This window comes from Entelurus aequoreus, linkage group LG15 (assembly GCF_033978785.1).
Source record: "Entelurus aequoreus isolate RoL-2023_Sb linkage group LG15, RoL_Eaeq_v1.1, whole genome shotgun sequence".
Taxonomy (NCBI): domain Eukaryota; kingdom Metazoa; phylum Chordata; class Actinopteri; order Syngnathiformes; family Syngnathidae; genus Entelurus; species Entelurus aequoreus.
In genome coordinates this window covers 11,611,856-11,628,115 of record NC_084745.1, presented here as the reverse complement: position 1 = coordinate 11,628,115, position 16,260 = coordinate 11,611,856, and the positions used below count along the sequence as shown (strand labels likewise).

Sequence of the window (16,260 nt, the reverse complement as noted above, 5' to 3'; positions counted from 1 at the left end):
CACAAGTTTGTTAGCCTGTTAGCTAACTTGGCTTTTAGTTTAGTTAGCGCGAAAGCTACATAGCTTGATAAATAGCTTGATAGATAGCTCGATAGCTACTGTAGGTCGATAGAACACAACATTTTGGGTAATTTTCAAGATTTTCTTTGGTAGGTACGTCACCAGTTTGTTAGCCTGTTAGCTAACAAAAGCTAGATTAGCATTAACATAGCAACTTTGCCTACATGCCCCGCCCACAAGCAATGGCGGACACCTAAGTGCTTCATAATTTAGTCAAATTTGGTCGTGATCGGACCAAATATCTGGGCAGAGCTAGTTTTTTAATCGAAGTGACGCCCTTCAAAACACAAGCCCGAGTTTTTGTTTTCAAACGCAGATTTTCCAGACTTGGCTTTTAGTTTAGTTAGCAGGAAAGCTACATAGCTTGATAGATAGCTCGATAGCTACTGTAGGTCAATAAAACACAACAAATTTTTCTAAATTTTCTTTGGTAAGTACGTCACAAGTTTGTTAGCCTGTTAGCTAACTTGGCTTTTAGTTTAGTTAGCGTGAAAGCTACATAGCTTGATAAATAGCTTGATAGATAGCTCGATAGCTACCGTAGGTCGATAGAACACAACATTTTGGGTAATTTTCAAGATTTTCTTTGGTAGGTACGTCACCAGTTTGTTAGCCTGTTAGCTAACAAAAGCTAGATTAGCATTAACATAGCAACTTTGCCTACATGCCCCGCCCACAAGCAATGACGGACACCTAAGTGCTTCATAATTTAGTATAATTTGGTCGTGATCGGACGAAATATCTGGGCGGAGCTAGTTTTTGAATAGAAGTGACGCCCTTCAAAACAAAAGCCCGTGTTTTTGTTTTCGATCGCAGATTTTCGAGACTTGGCTTTTAGTTTAGTTAGCATGAAAAAGCTACATAATTTAATAAATAGCTTGATAGATAGCTCGATAGCTACTGTAGGTCAATAAAATAATACATTTTTGGTCATTTTCAAAGTTTTCTTCCGTAGGTACGTCTCAAGTTTGTTAGCCTGTTAGCTAACAAAATATAGATTAGCACTAACATAGGATTGCCCACAAGCAATGACGGACATCTAAGTGCTTCACAATTTAGTCAAATTTGGTCGTGATCGGACCAAATATCTGGGCGGAGCTAGTTTTTGAATAGAAGGGACGACCTTCAAAACAAAAGCCCAAGTTTTTGTCTTCCATCGCAGATTTTCGAGACTCTGCTTTTAGTTTAGTGAGCGCAAAAGCTACATAGCTTGATAGATAGCTTGATAAATAGCTCGATAGCTACTGTAGGTCGATAGAATACAACATTTTGGGTAATTTTCTAAATGTTCTTTGGTAGGTAAGTCACAAGTTTGTTAGCCTGTTTTTTGATTGATTGATTGATTGATTGATTGATTGATTGATTGATTGATTGATTGATTGATTGATTGATTGATTGAGATTTGTATTAGTAGATTGCACAGTACAGTCCATATTCCGTACAATTGACAACTAAATGGTAACACCCGAATAAGTTTTTCAACTTGTTTAAGTCGGGGTCCACGTAAATCAATTCATTTAGCTAACAAAAGATAGATTAGGACAAATTTCACCACATCTAATGTGTGTGTGACAATCATTGGTACTTTAATCTTAATCTTAAAATTAGCATTAACATAGCAACTTTGCCTATATGCCCCGCCCACAAGCAATGACGGACACCTAAGTGTTTCATAATTTAGTCAAATTTGGTCGTGATTGGACCAAATATCTGGGCGGAGCTAGTTTTTGAATAGAAGTGACGTCCTTCAAAACAAAAGCCAGAGTTCTTGTTTTCGATCGCAGATTTTCGAAATTTGGCTTTTAGTTTAGTTAGCGCGAAAGCTACATAGCTTGATAGATAGCTCGATAGCTACTGTAGGTCGATAGAAGACAACATTTTGGTAATTTTCAAAATTTTCTTTGGTAGGTACGTCACAAGTTTGTTAGCCTGTTAGCTAACAAAAGATAAATTAGCATTAACATAGCAACTTTGCCTATATGCCCCGCCCACAAGCAATGACGGACACCTAATTGTTTCATAATTTAGTCAAATTTGGTCGTGATTGGACCAAATATCTGGGCGGAGCTAGTTTTTGAATAGAAGTGACGCCCTTCAAAACAAAAGCCAGAGTTCTTGTTTTCGATCGCAGATTTTCGAAATTTGGCTTTTAGTTTAGTTAGCGCGAAAGCTACATAGCTTGATAGATAGCTCGATAGCTACTGTAGGTTGATAGAACACAACATTTTGGGTAATTTTCTATATTTTCTTTGGTAGGTACGTCACAAGTTTGTTAGCCTGTTAGCTAACAAAAGATAAATTAACATTTACATAGCAACGTTGCCTACATGCCCCGCCCACAAGCAATGACGGACACCTAAGTGCTTCATAATTTAGTCAAATTTGGTCGTGATCGGACAAAATATCTGGGCGGAGCTAGTTTTTGAATCGAAGTGACGCCCTTCAAAACAAAAGCCCGAGTTTTTATTTTCAAACGCAGATTTTCGAGACTTGGCTTTTAGTTTAGTTAGCACGAAAGCTACATAGCTTGATAGATAGCTCGATAGCTACTGTAGGTCAATAAAACAATACATTTTTGGTAATTTTCTAAGTTTTCTTCCGTAGGTACGTCACAAGTTTATTAGCCTGTTAGCTAACAAAATATAGATTAGCAGTAACATAGCATTGCCCGCAAGCAATGACGGACATCTAAGTACTTCACAATTTAGTCAAATTTGGTCGTGATCGGACCAAATATCTGGGCGGAGCTAGTTTTTGAATAGAAGGGACGCCCTTCAAAACAAAAGCCCAAGTTTTTGTCTTCGATCACAGATTTTCGAGACTTGGCTTTTAGTTTAGTGAGCGCAAAAGCTACATAGCTTGATAGATAGCTTGATAAATAGCTCGATAGCTACTGTAGGTCGATAGAACACAACATTTTGGGTAATTTTCTAAATGTTCTTTGGTAGGTAAGTCACAAGTTTGTTAGCCTGTTTTTTGATTGATTGATTGATTGATTGATTGATTGATTGATTGATTGATTGATTGATTGATTGATTGAGATTTTTATTAGTAGATTGCACAGTACAGTCCATATTGCGTACAATTGACCACTAAATGGTAACACCCGAATAAGTTTTTCAACTTGTTTAAGTCGGGGTCCATGTAAATCAATTCATTTAGCTAACAAAAGATAGATTAGCATTAACATAGCAACTTTGCCTATATGCCCCGCCCACAAGCAATGACGGACACCTAAGTGCTTCATAATTTAGTCAAATGTGGTCGTGATTGGACCAAATATCTGGGCGGAGCTAGTTTTTGAATAGAAGTGACGCCCTTCAAAACAAAAGCCCAAGTTCTTGTTTTCGATCGCAGATTTTCGAGACTTGGCTTTTAGTTTTGTTAGCGCGAAAGCTACATAGCTTGATAGATAGCTCGATAGCTACTGTAGGTCGACAGAACACAACATTTTTGGTAATTTTCTCAATTTTCTTTGGTAGGTACGTCACAAGTTTGTTAGCCTGTTAGCTAACAAAAGATAGATTAGCATTAACATAGCAATTTTGCCTACATGCCCCGCCCACAAGCAAGGACGGACACCTAAGTGCTTCATAATTTAGTCAAATTTGGTCGTGATCGGACCAAATATCTGGGCGGAGCTAGTTTTTTAATAGAAGTGACGCCCTTCAAAACAAAAGCCAGAGTTCTTGTCTTCAATCGCAGATTTTCGAGACTTGGCTTTTCAGGGGGTGTTTTCCAGTCTTGCAGTTTGAGTAGATTTGAATGCGTCGTGTCGTGATTGGTTACAAAGCACCCCCGCACCGGGACGGACATAAATAGCGTATACGACGACAGTTATGACACCAGCGGGGCCTGGAGATGCCGCGCACCACACGCTGGATTTATGGGAGGACTTAGACCTGAAAATGTTTTATGTCCGCGGCCGCACAAAATAAAAAGTATGGCTCCCCGCACTGCACTCGCTATTTAGCATATCTTCACTGGCGTTTGCTACGTTGTCGTCAGTAAATCAGCTGCCAGATCACAAGGGAAAGTGTTTCAAATGTCGTTTTAAAATGAGATTAGTTTTTTAGGCTGTGTCGGGATTTAAAGTCAATATGGATACTTGGAAACAAGCTAATTAGAATGATCCACGAGCAAGTAAATAGTGCAAGAAGCTCGCTATTATTAATTGATAGGCTAGCTAGCATACTGTAAGAATAGTGGAATATATCATATATTTCACTATACTGTAAGAATACTGTAATATATTATATATTACACTGTAATGTAAGAATACAACAATTTTGACAATTTATTTGATTTGCGCGATTACTAATTTGTTTGCTAACTAGACAGCTCGATAGCTACCTATCATGATAAATAGCTTCATAGTTAACTCGATGGCAAGCTTGATAAATAGCTCGAGAGTTAACTCGATGCCAAGCTTGATAAATAGCTCCATAGCTACATACCTTGATAAATAGATCGATAGATAGCGTGATAGCTACATAGCTTGATAAATAGATCGATGGATAGCATGATAGCTACATAGCTTGATAAATAGATCGATAGATAGCGTGATAGCTACATAGCTTGATAAATAGCTCGCTAGTTAACTTGATAGCGAGCTTGATAAATAGCTCGACAGTTAACAGGATCGCAAGCTTGATAAATAGCTCGATAGCTACATAGCTTGATAAATAGATCGATAAATAGCGCGATAGCTACATAGCTTGATAAATAGCTCGCTAGTTAACTCGATAGCGAGCTTCATAAATAGCTCGACAGTTAACAGGATAGCAAGCTTGATAAATAGCTCGATGGCTATATAGCTTGATATATAGCTCGATAGATCGCTCGACAGCTACATATCTTGATAAAAAGCTCGCTAGTTAACTGGATAGTGAGCTTGACAAATAGCTCGATAGTTAGCTCGATAGCTACACCGCTTGATAAATAGCTCGATGGCTACATAGCTTGTTAGATAGTCCAATAGTTAACTTGATGGCTACATAGTTTGATAAAAAAAGCTTGATAAATAGCTCGATAGATAGCGCGATAGCTACATAGCTTGATAAATAGCTCGCTTGTTAACTCGATAGCAAGCTTGATAAATAGCTCGACAGTTAACAGGATAGCAAGCTTGATAAATACCCCGATGGCTATATAGCTTGATAGATAGCTCGATAGCTACATAGCTTGATAAATAGCTCGCTAGTTAACTCGATAGCGAGCTTGATAAATAGCTCGACAGTTAACAGGATCGCAAGCTTGATAAATAGCTCGATAGCTACATAGCTTGATAAATAGATCGATAAATAGCGCGATAGCTACATAGCTTGATAAATAGCTCGCTAGTTAACTCGATAGCGAGCTTCATAAATAGCTCGACAGTTAACAGGATAGCAAGCTTGATAAATAGCTCGATGGCTATATAGCTTGATAAATAGCTCGATAGATCGCTCGACAGCTACATATCTTGATAAAAAGCTCGCTAGTTAACTGGAAAGTGAGCTTGACAAATAGCTCGATAGTTAGCTCGATAGCTACACCGCTTGACAAATAGCTCAATAGTTAGCTCGATAGCTACACCGCTTGATAAATAGCTCGATATCGACATAGCTTGATAAATAGCTCGATAGCTACATAGCTTGTTAGATAGTCCAATAGTTAACTTGATGGCTACATAGTTTGATAAAAAGTTTGATAAATAGCTCGATAGATAGCGCGATAGCTACATAGCTTGATAAATAGCTCGCTTGTTAACTCGATAGCAAGCTTGATAAATAGCTCGACAGTTAACAGGATAGCAAGCTTGATAAATACCCCAATGGCTATATAGCTTGATAGATAGCTCGATAGCTACATATCTTGATGAATAGCTCGCTACTTAACTGGATAGTGAGCTTGACAAATAGCTCAATAGTTAGCTCGATAGCTACACCGCTTGACAAATAGCTCGATAGTTAGCTCGATAGCTACACAGCTTGATAAAAAACTCGATAGAGACATAGCTTGATACATAGCTTGTTAGATAGTCCAATAGTTAACTTGATGGCTACATAGCTTGATAAATAGCTCGATGGATAGCTTAATAGCTACAAAGCTTAATAAATAGCTCGATATATAGCTCAATAGCTACATAGCTTGATAAATAGCTCGATAGCTATAGAGTATATTAAATAGCTTGATAGTTATCTCGATAGCTATATAGCTTGATTAATAGCTTGATAGTTAGCTCGATAGCTACATAGCTTGATAAATAGCTCGATAGCTACATAGCTTGTTAGATAGTCCAATAGTTAACGTGATGGCTACATAGCTTAATAAATAGCTTGATGGATAGCTTAATAGCTACATAGCTTAATAAATAGCTCGATATATACAAACCCTGTTTCCATATGAGTTGGGAAATTGTGTTAGATGTAAATATAAACGGAATACAATGATTTGCAAATCATTTTCAACCCATATTCAGTTGAATATGCTACAAAGACAACATATTTGATGTTCAAACTGATAAACTTTTTTTTTTTTGCAAATAATCATTAACTTTAGAATTTGATGCCAGCAACACGTGACAAAGAAGTTGGGAAAGGTGGCAATAAATACTGATAAAGTTGAGGAATGCTCATCAAACACTTATTTTGAACATCCCACAGGTGAACAGGCAAATTGGGAACAGGTGGGTGCCATGATTGGGTATAAAAGTAGATTCCATGACATTCACAAACAAGGATGGGGCGAGGGTCACCACTTTGTCAACAAATGCGTGAGCAAATTGTTGAACAGTTTAAGAAAAACCTTTCTCAACCAGCTATTGCAAGGAATTTAGGGATTTCACCATCTACGGTCCGTAATATCATCAAAGGGTTCAGAGAATCTGGAGAAATCACTGCAGGTAAGCAGCTAAGCCCGTGACCTTCGATCCCTCAGGCTGTACTGCATCAACAAGCGACATCAGTCAGTAACTACAGTTGGTCGCTACATCTGTAAGTGCAAGTTAAAACTCTCCTATACAGGGCGAAAACCGTTTATCAACAACACCCAGAAACGCCGTCGGCTTCGCTGGGCCTGAGCTCATCTAAGATGGACTGATACAAAGTGGAAAAGTGTTCTGTGGTCTGACGAGTCCACATTTCAAATTGTTTTTGGAAACTGTGGACGTTGTGTCCTACGGACCAAAGAGGAAAAGAACCATCCGGATTGTTGTAGGCGCAAAGTATAAAAGCCAGCATGTGTGATGGTATGGGGGTGTATTAGTGCCCAAGACATGGGTAACTTACACATCTGTGAAGGCGCCATTAATGCTGAAAGGTACATACAGGTTTTGGAGCAACATATGTTGCCATCCAAGCAACGTTACCATGGACGCCCCTGCTTATTTCAGCAAGACAATGCCAAGCCACGTGTTACATCAACGTGGCTTCATAGTAAAAGAGTGCGGGTACTAGACTGGCCTGCCTGTAGTCCAGACCTGTCTCCCATTGAAAATGTGTGGTGCATTATGAAGCCTAAAATAGCACAAGGGAGACCCCCGGACTGTTGAACAACTTAAGCTGTACATCAAGCAAGAATGGGAAAGAATTCCACCTGAGAAGCTTCAAAAATGTGTCTCCTCAGTTCCCAAACGTTTACTGAGTGTTGTTAAAAGGAAAGGCCATGTAACACAGTGGTGGACATGACCTTTCCCAACTGCTTTGGCACGTGTTGCAGCCATGAAATTCTAAGTTAATTACTATTTGCAAAAAAAAAAAGAAAAGTTTATGAGTTTTCAAATATGTTGTCTTTGTACTGCATTCAATTGAATATGGGTTGAAAAGGATTTGCAAATCATTGTATTCCGTTTGTATTTACAACTAACACAATTTCCCAACTCATATGGAAACGGGGTTTGTAGCTCAATAGCTGCATATCTTGATAAATACCTCGATAGCTATAGAGTATATTAAATAGCTTGATAGTTACCTTGATAGCTATATAGTTTGATGAATAGCTTGATAGTTAGCTCGATAGCTACATAGCTTGATAAATAGCACGATTGCTACATAGCTTGTTAAATGGCTCGATAGATAGCTTGATAGCTACAAAGCTTAATAAATAGCTCCATAGCGACAAAACTTGTTAAATAGCTCAACAGATAGCTTGATAGCTATATAATTTGATAAATAGCTTGATAGTTAGCTTGATAGCTATATAGTTTGCTAAATTGCTTGATAGTTATATAGTTTGATAAATAGCTTGATAGTTAGCTCGATAGCTACACAGCTTGATAAATAGTTTGATTGCTTGTTAGATAGCGCGATAGATAGCTTGATAGCTACAAAGCTTAATAAAAAGCTTGATAGCGACAAAGCTTGTTAAATAGCTCGGTAGATAGTTCGATGGCTATATAATTTGATAAATAGCTTGATAGCTAGCTCAATAGCTACATAGCTTGTTAATAGCTCGATAGCTACATAGCTTGCTAGATAGCTTGATAGACAAAATAAACATCCAGAATTAGAACACTACACAAAAAAACTACAATATGCAATTTCAGGAGAAATTGCACGTCGAAGCTGAAAAGCGCAAGCCAAACCTAAACTAGAATGCGTCAAGTACCAAGTTATATCACTATGAAGCGTATTAATGTAAATTAGCAAAACAGTTGGCATGCTAAGATTAGCATGCTAACTGTTAGCATGGGTCAAGTACCAAGTTACATGACTCTGAGGTGTTCGGCTGCAAAAGTGGCATAGAAAATTCCCTATGATTATGTTAACGTGGTAACATTAGCATACTAACAGTTAGCATGTGGCAAATACCAAGTTACATGACTCTGAGTCGTTCGGCTAAAAAAATGGGCTAAAAAGTTAGCATGGTAATGTTACCATGCTAACATGTTAACGTTATCATACTAACAGTTAGCATGTGTCAAGTACCAAGTTACAGGACTGAGTCAATCGACTGCAAAATTGGCTAAAAAAAAGTTTGCATGGTAGTGTTAGCATGCTAACAGTTAACATGTGTCAAGTACCGAGTTATATGACTGAGTCGTTTGACTGCAAAATTGGTTAAAAATTCTGCATGGTAATGTTAGCATGACAACGTTAGCATACTAACAGTTGACATCTGTAAAGTATTGGCTAAAGATGTTGCATGGTACTGTTAGCATGCTAACAGAATATTTGAAGTACCAAGTTATATGACTGAGGTGTTCGGCTGCAAAATTGGCTGAAAACGGTTAGCATGGTAATGTTAGCATGCTAACGTTAGCATACTAACAGCATGTGCCAAGTAGCAAGTTTAATGACTAAATTAAGCCTTCGGCTGCAAAGTTGGTTTGAAAATTCTGCATGGTAATGTTAGCATGCTAACGTTAGCATACTAACAGTTAGCATGTGTCAAGTACCAAGTTACACGACTGAGTGGTTCGGCTGCAAAATTGGCTAAAAAAGTTTGTATGGTAGTGTTAGCATGCTAACAGTTAACGTGTCAAGTACCATGTTATACGACTGAGGTGTTCGGCTGCAAAATAGTTAGCATGGTAATCTTAGCATGCTAACGTTAGCATAGTAACAGCATGTGTCAAGTACCAAGTTACATGAATCTGAGTCATTCAGCTACAAAATTGGCTAAAAAAGTTTGCATGGTAGTGTTAGCATGCTAACAGTTAAGATGTGTCAAGTACCAAGTTATATGACTCTTATGTGTTTGGCTGAAAAAAGTTAGCATGGTAATGTTAGCATGCCAACGTTAATATACTAACAGCATGTGTCAAGTACCACGTATAATGACTGAGGCGTTCGACTGCAAAAAAAAAATGTTTTAATTCTGCATGGTAATGTTAGCATGACAACGTTAGCATACGAACAGTTAGCATGTGTCAAGTACCAAGTTACATGACTGAGTTGTTCTGCTGCAAAATTGGCTGAAAAAAGTTAGCATAGTAATGTTAGCATGCTAATGTTATCATACTAGTACCAAGTTATATGACTGAGTAATTCGGCACCAAAATTGGCTAAAAAAGTTTGCATGGTAGTGTTAGCATGCTAAAAGTCAACATGTGTCAAGTTATATGACTTTTATGTGTTCGGCTGAAAAAAAGTTAGCATAGTAACACAGTTAGCATGTGTCAAGTACCAAGTTACATGACTGGGTCGTTCTGCTGCAAAATTGGCTAAAAATGTTTGCATGGCAGTGTTAGCATGCTAACCGTTAACATGTGTCAAGTACCAAGTTATATAACTCTGAGGCGTTCGGCTGCAAAATTGGTTTAAAAAATATTATGCGTGTTAATGTTAGCATGCTAACACTACCATGCAAAAAAATTTTGCCAATTTCTCAGCCAAACTCTCTTAACTGTTAATATGCTAATGTTATCATGCGAACATTAACATGCGGAATTCTTTTAACCAATTTTGCAGCCGAATGTTAGCATGATAACATTAGCATATGAACAGTTAGCAAGTGTCAAATACCAAGTTTTATGACTCTGAGGCGTTCAGCTGAGAAATTGGCTAAAAAAGTTTGTACGGTAGTGTTAGCATGCTAACCGTTAACATGTGTCAAGTACCAAGTTATACGACTCTGAGGCTTCCGGCTGCAAAATTGGTTTAAAAAAAATTATGCATGTTAATGTTAGCATGCTAACACTACCATGCAAAAATTTTTAACCAATTTCTCAGCCGAACGCTTCAGAGTCATAAAACTTGGTATTTGACACTTGCTAACTGTTAATATGATCATGCTAACATTAACATGCAGAATTCTTTTAACCAATTTTGCAGCCGAATGTTAGCATGATAACATTAGCATATTAACAGTTAGCAAGTGTCAAATACCAAGCTTTCTGACTCTGAGGCGTTCCGCTGCAAAATTAGTTGAAAAAAAATGATGTGTGTTAATGTTAGCATGCTAACACTACCATGCAAAAAATTTTTTGCCAATTTCTCAGCCGAACGCTTCAGAGTCAGAAAACTTGGTATTTGACACTTGCTAACTGTTAATATGCTAATGTTATCATGCTTACATTAACATGCGGAATTCTTTTAACCAATTTTGCAGCCGAATGTTAGCATGCTAACATTAGCATATTAACAGTTAGCAAGTGTCAAATACCAAGTTTTATGACTCTGAGGCGTTCCGCTGCAAAATTAGTTGGAAAAAAAATGATGTGTGTTAATGTTAGCATGCTAACACTACCATGCAAAAAAAATTTTGCCAATTTCTCAGCCGAACGCTTCAGAGTCAGAAAACTTGGTATTTGACACTTGCTAACTGTTAATATGCTAATGTTATCATGCTTACATTAACATGCGGAATTCTTTTAACCAATTTTGCAGCCGAATGTTAGCATGATAACATTAGCATATTAACAGTTAGCAAGTGTCAAATACCAAGTTTTCTGACTCTGAGGCGTTCAGCTGCAAAATTAGTTGAAACAAAATGATGTGTGTTAATGTTAGCATGCTAACACTACCATGCAAAATTTTTTAGCCAATTTCTCAGCCGAACGCTTCAGAGTCATAAAACTTGGTATTTGACACTTGCTAACTGTTAATATGATCATGCTAACATTAACATGCAGAATTATTTTAACCAATTTTGCAGCCGAATGTTAGCATGATAACATTAGCATATTAACAGTTAGCAAGTGTCAAATACCAAGCTTTCTGACTCTGAGGCGTTCCGCTGCAAAATTAGTTGAAAAAAAATGATGTGTGTTAATGTTAGCATGCTAACACTACCATGCAAAAAAATTTTTGCCAATTTCTCAGCTGAACGCTTCAGAGTCAGAAAACTTGGTATTTGACACTTGCTAACTGTTAATATGCTAATGTTATCATGCTTACATTAACATGCGGAATTCTTTTAACCAATTTTGCAGCCGAATGTTAGCATGATAACATTAGCATATTAACAGTTAGCAAGTGTCAAATACCAAGTTTTATGACTCTGAGGCGTTCAGCTGCAAAATTAGTTGAAAAAAAATGATGTGTGTTAATGTTAGCATGCTAACACTACCATGCAAAAATGTTTTTGCCAATTTCTCAGCCGAACGCTTCAGAGTCAGAAAACTTGGTATTTGACACTTGCTAACTGTTAATATGCTAATGTTATCATGCTTACATTAACATGAGGAATTCTTTTAACCAATTTTGCCGCCGAATGTTAGCATGATAACATTAGCATATTAACAGTTAGCAAGTGTCAAATACCAAGTTTTATGACTCTGAGGCGTTCAGCTGCAAAATTAGTTGAAACAAAATGATGTGTGTTAATGTTAGCATGCTAACTCTACCATGCAAAATTTTTTAGCCAATTTCTCAGCCGAACGCTTCAGAGTCAGAAAACTTGGTATTTGACACTTGCTAACTGTTAATATGCTAATGTTATCATGTTAACATTAACATGCGGGATTATTTTAACCAATTTTGCAGCCGAATGTTAGCATGATAACATTAGCATATTAACAGTTAGCAAGTGTCAAATACCAAGTTATCTGACTCCGAAGCGTTCGGCTGCAAAATTGGCTAAAAAAAAAGTTAGCGTCCTAAAGCTAGTAAGCCTGTGCCTGAGCCAATCAGAGGCCACGATACTGAACAGCGCCGTCCGGTGGCCAACACTACTGTAACATTGATATTTTTAGTTCATTTAGCCCGGGGGTCGGCAAACCGCGGCTCTAGAGCGCCGCCCTAGTGGCTCTCTGGAGCTTTTTCAAAAATGTATGAAAAATGGAAAAAGATGAGGGGAAAAAAATATATTTTTGTTTTAATATAGTTTCTGTAGAAGGACAAACATGAAACAAACCTCCCTAATTGTTATAAAGCACACTGTTTATATTAAACATGCTTCACTGATTCGAGTATTTGGGGGGGGAACGCCGTTTTGTCCTACTAATTTTGGCGGTCCTTGAACTCACCTTAGTTTGTTTACATGTATAACTTTCTCCGACTTTCTAAGACGTGTTTTATGCCAATTATTTTTCTGTCTCATTTTGTCCACCAAACTTTTAATGTTGTGCGTGAATGCACAAAGGTGAGTTTTGTTGATGTTATTGACTTGTGTGGAGTGCTAATCAAACATATTTGGTCACTGCCAGCTAATCGATGCTAACATGCTATTTAGGCTAGCTATATGTACATATTGCATCATTATGCCTCGTTTGTGGGTATATTTGAGGTCATTTAGTTTCCTTTAAGTTAATTAAATTTATATCTCATGACACGCTATGTAATATGCCTTTTAATTTTTTGCGGCTCCCGACAGATTTGTTTTTGTATTTTTGGTCCAATAGGTGAGGGCCGACATCCGGGCAACTGAGCTACATACGGGTTCTTCGAGCCATAGCAACCAGACTGGCGTTGAAAACAAACCGTTGCCATGACTCTTTAACCTGTCGACCTACGCTGGTTAAACCCGTCATTCTGCCTCCAAAATGCCGAAAAACTGTGTTGTTTTTGGTTGTGCTAACCACAACTGGAAACAGGGAAAACAGAGGTTGTATTTTGTTCTGCCAAAGCGTGATAAAAGCCCACAGAAACGAGACAAATGGCTCGCAGCTTTACCCTGGGAAAACGAGGACGGTTCTCACTGGAGTCCCCCAAAGTCCCGGGTCGTGTGTTCGGATCACTTCGTTTCTGGTCAATATAAGGAACAAAAATCCACCTTCTTAACCACAACTTGGCTGTACCGTCCGTGCTAATGTTGTACTTGTTGAATTTTTACCTTATAACGTTCGACAGCTGAAGTTGTTGTTGTACAAAAATAACATGCGGTATATACTATATAGTCTATAGCCTAGCTAGCTATTTTCGAAAACCGGACAACGAGAGGATACCAAAGGCAGCGTTAAGATGGACACCACCGGGAAAAGGTAAGCCAGGGCGGCCAAAGAACACCTGGCGAAGAACAGTTGTACTTAAACAATTCATGTAGCCCTCAAATCTCTCAATATTTTATACACTAACACTTGATCTTGTTGATAACTTCAGCGTCTCTTTCTTGGTAGCGCACAGGCTAAGCTAACTAGCAAGCTAAGCTAAGCCGGAGAAGCTTTAAAGTTCACTGAGACGAGTCTGACGCAAATAATACATTTTCGTTTTTTCACACGATATGCGAAGAAGTAAAAATGCGTAAATGAAGGATTTAACGCCGACTTCCAAGCCACAACGCTCGTTAAAGGCCTACTGAAACCCACTACTACCGACCACGCAGTCTGATAGTTTATATATCAATGATGAAATCTTAACATTATAACACATGCCAATACGGCCGGGTTAACTTATAAAGTGACATTTTAAATTTGCCGCTAAACTTCCGGTTCGAAACGCCTCTGAGGATGACGTATGCGCGTGACGTAGCCCGACGAACACGGGTATGCCTTCCACATTGAAGCCGGTACGAAAAAGCTCTGTTTTCATTTCATAATTCCACAGTATTCTGGACATCTGTGTTCGTGAATCTGTTTCAATCATGTTCATTGCATTATGGAGAAGGAAGCCAAGCAAGCAAAGAAGAAAGTTGTCGGTGCGAAATGGACGTATTTTTCGAACGTAGTCAGCCACAACAGTACACAGCCGGCGCTTCTTTGTTTACATTCCCGAAAGATGCAGTCAAGATGGAAGAACTCGGATAACAGAGACTCTAACCAGGAGGACTTTTGATTTGGATACACAGACGCCTGTAGAGAACTGGGACAACACAGACTCTTACCAGGATTACTTTGATTTGGATGACAAAGACGCAGACGTGCTACTGTGAGTATGCAGCTTTGGCTTTTTTTTGCGTATGTACGTAACTTTTTTAAAATATATAAGCTTTATGAACCTTGGGTTAGGTGAACGGTCTTTTGGGCTGAGTGATTGTGTGTGTTGATCATGTGTTTGAATTGTATTGGCGTGTTCTATGGAGCTAGGAGCTAGCAGAGGAGCTAGGAGCTAGCATAACACGTACCGTACCGTAAGTGCGCGTCACGTACGTAACTTTTTAAAAATATATAAGCTTTATGAACCTTGGGTTAGGTGAACGGTCTTTTGGGCTGAGTGATTGTGTGTGTTGATCGGGTGTTTGAATTGTATTGGCGTGTTCTATGGAGCTAGGAGCTAGCAGAGGAGCTAGGAGCTAGCATAACAAACACGCAGGTGTTATTATGCAGGATTAATTTGTGGCATATTAAATATAAGCCTGGTTGTGTTGTGGCTAATAGAGTATATATATGTCTTGTGTTTATTTACTGTTGTAGTCATTCCCAGCTGAATATCAGGTACCGTGAGTATGCAGCCTTGGCTGCTAAACATTCGATAACTTGACCGTATGTGCGCGTCACGTACGTAACTTTTTAAAAATATATAAGCTTTATGAACCTTGGGTTAGGTAAACGGTCTTTTGGGCTGAGTGATTGTGTGTGTTGATCAGGTGTTTGAATTGTATTGGCGTGTTCTATGGAGCTAGGAGCTAGCAGAGGAGCTAGGAGCTAGCATAACAAACACGCAGGTGTTTTTATGCAGGATTAATTTGTGGCATATTAAATATAAGCCTGGTTGTGTTGTGGCTAATAGAGTATATATATGTCTTGTGTTTATTTACTGTTGTAGTCATTCCCAGCTGAATATCAGGTCACCCCCGGCTCTCACAGCATCTTCCCTATCTGAATAGCTTCAACTCCCCACTAGTCCTTCACTTGCACTTTACTCATCCACAAATCTTTCATCCTCGCTCAAATTAATGGGGAAATTGTCGCTTTCTCGGTCCGAATCTCTCTCACTTCATGCGGCCATCATTGTAAACAATAGGGAACTTTGCGTATATGTTCAACTGACTACGTCACGCTACTTCCGGTAGGTGCAAGCCTTTTTTTTATCAGATACCAAAAGTTGCAATCTTTATCGTCGTTGTTCTATACTAAATCCTTTCAGCAAAAATATGGCAATATCGCGAAATGATCAAGTATGACACATAGAATAGATCTGCTATCCCCGTTTAAATAAAAAAAATTCATTTCAGTAGGCCTTTAAATGCTTTTTCTGTCAATGCTGTGTTCGCTGTGAGCTGGTTTGTTTTCAACGAATTCCCGGTTGCTAGGGGATTGGTAAGCGGAAGTGACGTAGGTCCGCCCTCACCCATATGGCTCTTTCAACATTTTGGGTTGCCGACCCCTGATTTAGCCATTGCTTGAAAATGCTTAATTCAGGGCATAATTATGTACAAAGCTGAGATATAAATGTTGTG

The 16,260-nt window shown here is 38.4% G+C and overlaps 1 protein-coding gene across 1 annotated transcript in view; it reads left to right on the top strand.

Annotated features, from left to right (window-relative positions):
- LOC133629823 (regulator of G-protein signaling 20) overlaps positions 1-16,260 on the top strand; it is a 56,480-nt gene that overhangs the window by 10,035 nt on the left and 30,185 nt on the right. The gene's annotated exons all lie outside the window — the stretch shown is intronic.